Source organism: Panthera leo, chromosome B4, assembly GCF_018350215.1.
Source record: "Panthera leo isolate Ple1 chromosome B4, P.leo_Ple1_pat1.1, whole genome shotgun sequence".
Classification (NCBI taxonomy): Eukaryota; Metazoa; Chordata; class Mammalia; order Carnivora; family Felidae; genus Panthera; species Panthera leo.
Genome location: NC_056685.1, coordinates 124,287,575 through 124,293,037, shown reverse-complemented (window position 1 = coordinate 124,293,037; position 5,463 = coordinate 124,287,575). Strand labels below are relative to the sequence as shown.

General features: G+C 44.8%; 1 pseudogene; it reads right to left on the bottom strand.

Annotated features, from left to right (window-relative positions):
- Positions 1–2,231: 2,231 nt before the first annotated feature.
- On the bottom strand, positions 2,232–3,561 carry LOC122225026 (annotated as a pseudogene).
- Between the last annotated feature and the right edge of the window lie 1,902 nt (positions 3,562–5,463).

Below are 5,463 nucleotides of genomic sequence, written 5' to 3'. Positions count from 1 at the left end.
GGGGAGACGCAGAGAGAGGGAGACACAGAATGTGAAGCAGCCTCCAGGCTTGGAGCTCTGAGCTGTCAGCACAGAGCCCGATGCTAGGCTCAAACTCAGGAACCATGAGATCATGATCTGAGCCGAAGTCGGACGCTCAACCGACTGAGCCGCTCAGGCGCCCCTCCTTCATTCATATTCTATGTCTTAGTTGGTATTGTACCGTGAGAAAGAGCTTTCTCTTCTCCTATTCATTTATTTATTTATGTCAGTTTTGACTCATGGATTTTTATTCTGTTTAATGGGTTTTTAATTCATTACTTTATAATTTATTTTGATATTAAAGTTGTCCCAGAGGGAGCCCTTTCAATCTGCAAACCTCTCCTTTTTATACGTTGCCTTCATTCTTTGAGCACTTCCTTAATTTCTGGTACAGCTATTTTGGGCTCATTTTGTATTTTTCCTGACCCAGCCCTGGTATTAGCCTTTTCTCCAAGGAACACTATGTTGAGAATGGTATCTATTTACTTATTCATTTATTTATGTTGTTGTTGTCGGGAGTGGTATTTAGAGAGCGAGATCTGGATGGCAGGTGTACTCATTGCTATTGATGTGCCCTAACCTTTAGGCTCTCTCATTGTAGAGGGCAAGGAAACACACACATTCACATTCATATCCTCATATATTAATGTTTGTTTCCTTATCTGTCTGTATTTAAAACTTCAAGAATGAGAAACTTGGGGTGCCTGGGTGCCTCAGTCAGTTAAGCATCCAATTCTTGAATTCAGCTCAGGTCATGATCTCACAGTTCCTGAGATGGAGCTCTGAGTCCGGCTCTGCACTGACAGCGGGGAGCTCACTTGAGATGCTCTCTCTTCCTCTCTCTCTCTCTCAAAAATAAATAAACTTTTTTTAAAAAGTAAGAATGAGAAACTTGCAGCAGTGTGCTGGAACCAGCTTGAACCGGCTTACTAAATAATTGCAATTCTGTGAGCTGGTTGTAGGTTGAAAGCAGCCATCTGAGCATTTATAATATAACAATTGGCAAATGCTACAGATCAAGTGTTTACCCCGCCTCACCCCAAGTCAGTTTCGCATGAGCCACTGGAAATCTGACTTCCGTTACCCTCAATATACCCAGAGTTATTCAGAATACTTAGGTTACATGGCAAAAGGGAATTCAGGTTACTAATCTACTGACTTTAAAATAGGGAGATTATCCTGGATCATCTGAGTGGGCACAAGGTGCTCACAAGAGTCCTTAAAAGTGGAAGAGGGAGGGGCGCCTGTGTGGCTCAGTCGGTTAAGCTTCTGACTTGGGCTCAGGTCACGATCTCACTGTCCGTGAGTTCGAGCCCCGCATCGGGCTCTGTGCTGACTGCTCAGAACCTGGATCCTGTTTCAGATTCTGTGTCTCCCTCTCTCTCTGACCCTCCCCTGTTCATGCTCTGTCTCTCCCTGTCTCAAAAATAAATAAAACGTTAAAAAAAATTTTTTTTTAAATAAAAAAAAAAGTGGAAGACGGAGGCAGAGAAGAGAGTCAAAGAGCTATGAGGATGGAAGGGGGGGGGGGTCAAAGATGCTACTTTGCTGTCTTTGGAGACAGAGGAAGGGGACCACAAGCCAAGGAGTGTGGTTGGCTTCTAGAAGCTCAAAAAGCATTCTCTTCTAGGGCCCCCAGAAGGAATGTTGACACCTTAAGCTTAGTTCAACGCGTATTGGACTTCTAACGTACAGAACCGTAAGGTAACAAATGTTTTGTTTAACCACTAAGTTGATGGTAATTTGTTATAAAAGCAATGGAGAATGAATAGGCACAGTGTGTGTTTCTTCTGTCAGGGCATTTTCTCTCAGTCAGTGAGATTCATCCCTTTTGCTGAGTCCATGATTTGTTTCTTTTTATTGCACAGTAGTATTATATGAAACACCAAAGTTAGTTTTGCCATTCTCATAGTGATGAACTTTTGATTATTTCCAGTTATTAGACTACTATGATAAAGCTACTATGAACAGGTTTCTTGTTTTTTTTGGGGGGGGCCTCAAAATGTGACATTCATTCGAAGGAAAAGAAAAGAAAAGAAAAGACCAGATATCCATCCCTTAGCTCCCTTCCCTCCCCCATCCTGTTTCTCTTTAGTCCCCCAAGGACTGGACCCCGGCTAGGGGGATGTAGCAGGACAACCCCTCTCAGATGAGGTCAGCAACACTGAGGGGCATCTCCTCAATGGAGGTGTTGTAGAAGGTCTCGACGTCTCAGAGAGTCCTCTTGTTTTCTTCTGTCACCATGTTAAAAGCCACATCCTTATGGTCAAATCATCTACCAGGGCTGATTCTGCAGATATAATTTTCCCTGTTGGTGGGAAGGTCATGGTTGATGACTAAGGAGACCTGCTGCACATCAGTGCCTCTGGCCAGCAGGTCAGTGGTAATCAATACTCTGCTACAGCCAGAGTGGACCCCCGTCATGATCACATCTCACTCCCTTCGGTCCACATCTCCATGCGTGGCAGACTCCGCGAAGTGTCGGGCATGCATCTTCTCAGCGGGCCAACCAACCTTCCGGCGTTGATTATGACTGCCTGTGTGACGGTCAGGGTCTCATACAAAGTCACACAGAATGTCTAGCATCCACGCTTCTCATTCCACATTGATGTAGAACTCGTGGATACCCTCCAGGGTCAACTTTTCCTTCTTGACCAGAATCTGAATGGGGTCCCTCATCAATTTCTTGGTCACCTCAAGCACATCGGAAGGCACTGCAGCTGACAGCAAACCCCTCTGGGTGTTGTCGTCGGGCTTTTGAAATACGTCATAGATCTGGCGCTTGAATCCACAGCTTAACATTTCATCAGCTTTGTCCAGTACACACATCTTGATGTATTTGGGAGACGGGATCTCTAGTTAAGCATATCAAACCCATGATTAGGGGTACCCACGATGATATGGGGAGCTTCCATCTGTAGCTTTTGTACCTCAGCATGCACATGGGTCACATGGGTCCCACCAATGCAAGTGTGGCAGGAGGTACCCACATAATCTCCAAATGCCATGGCTACCTTCTGTATCTGCTGAGTCAACTCTCTAGTGGGTGTCAGGACCAAGTCCTTTGGAGCCTTTAGGTCCAATTCAATCTGTTGCAGGATCCACATGGCAAAAGCGACTGTTTTCCCAGTCCCAGATTGGGCTGGAGCGATCACGTAATAACCCTTGATACAAGGAAGAATGTCTTGCTGCTGGATGGCCAAAGGCCTCTCAAAACCAGAGGTGTAGATGTCACAGAGGAGGGACTCAGAGAGGTTCGTGTCATCAAAGCTGCCAACATTTTCATTCTAGTTACTCTCGAAGATGCCTTGGGCTCCGTCCCGACACAGTCATTGTCTCTGGATTGGGATTCCTGACTCACAGACATGATCCTTAGAAACTAGGCTATGAACAGTTTTCTATGCTCTTTCTTTGGATATACGAGCATCCATTCAAGAGAATTGTTACACATTTTGGCTTTTGCCTGGTTCTTAAGCCAGACATTATCAGCAAGCCACATCATCATCCCCAGAAGAGTAGTCAATGAGCAGATGTCCCTGAAAAATAGCTCAGCCATCAGCATCCCAGTGTTGCACAAAGCCTGTCTGCCAGCAAAAATCCAACAAAGTCAGCTTAAAGACGCTAGAACAATGCAGTCTATAATTAAAGTTTTTAAGTAAATTAATAATTCTGCTGGGAGTGGAACCAGAACAGAAAATCAAAAAGCCAGTAGCAGCACCACTAAAAGTAAAGGATGGTAAATTAAAATGTATGTATCCATGCATTTCAGGAGGAAAAGAATTGAGTATCCACTCAGGATTGACAACATTGTGTTAGCCTGACTTACAAAGACTCTGCTGACAACCTTAGTAGGGACATGGTCAGATAAGTAAATAGTATCTGTCCATAACTTATCTTCTGCGTTCTCTGATCATGCTTTTCATTGGGTGTCATGGAAGGAGAGAGACCCTATAGTCCACCTGGTGGGTGTGGACCCAGGAAGGGGTACAGGAAACTGGAGTGTCCTTGTTAATGAGAACAGGAAGTCCAAAGCCCAGAGGCAGGAACTCGTGGGCACAGTTGAGGAACCACAGGAACCTGATGAGTATTCAAGGACAGCAAACCTCTGCTCCTTCAGAGGTACATTATAAAGACACCAGGAATAGGGAACCCTTGAAACATTACCATGTTCATGCAGAAACTCTCAGTAGGGACCAACCAATGACTATATTTCCAAAAGAGATATAAACATCATACCGAAATTCTTTTAATTCCTCAAAATCCCCTTCTCCTCCCCACTCCCCTGCTTGCCTTTTTTTTTTTTTTTTTTTTTTTTTTTTTTTTTTTGGTAAAAGTTCCTGGGAATAACCTTTACCTGGAATACTTTCTCTTTCTTTTCCTATCCCCCCTCCTAAAACTTCTATTAGCATGGCTATTGATCCTTTACATTTCAGTTTAATATCACTTCCTCTTACAAGTTTTCCCCACTCCCTCGTGTCTCCCTGATCCCCAAACTTTGGAAGATGCTTCTGCTTTGTACAGCTACAGCCTTCTCAGATTCACCTTACCATTAACTCTAGCTTTTGTTGTCACTGTTTATTTAGTCATCTGTCTTCCCTGAAAGACAATGAAGTGGTACCCTCGGGAGTATTTTTATCACCATTTAAGCTGTGGAATCTGAAGTACATTGTAGAGCGATACCTTGACTCCTCATCTATAAAACAGGCACAACAACAGGCCCTACCTTAGAGCATTGTGGTGAGCACTGAATGAGTTCATACAGACCAGGCGCTTAGAACAGTAGACCCTCACAGATGATCTCATACCAGCTCCTGGATCTTCCCATCCTCTGCCATTTTGGCAAATGGCAATTCCAGTATTCCGACTGCTTGAGCCAAAAGCTTTGGACGCATCCTTAACCACCTTTCTCTTTCTCTCTTACCCCTCATTCAATCCATTAGCAAATCCTGCCTGTCAGCTCTACTCCCAAATGATCTACTGCTCAAATGATGCAGCACTTTCTCACCACTTCCTCTACGACCACCCTGGTCTGAGCCATCATCCCTCTCACCTGGATTACTGAAACAGCATCCTTACTGGTCCTCCTCCTGCTTCCACCGTTGCCCCTCACTCAGCTCTCCACAATCATCCCATTGAACCACAAGTCGGAGTGGGCTATTTCTCTGCCCAGACCCTTTCGGTGGCTCCTGTCTCACTCAGAGTCAAAGCCCAAGACCTGATGATGGCCCACAAGTCTCATGACTGGCCTCCAGCTAAGTCTCATTCCAGCCACACGGGACTCCTTGCTGTTTCTTGAACAGAACATACACACTTCTGCCTCAGGACCTTTGTGCTTATTGTACTTCCTCCAGAGAGCTCCCTCGCTCCTTTCTGCTCAAACCAGTAAGAACTCCGTGGACCACCTTATATAAAACCATCTCCCTCCTCTCTATACTCCTCCAC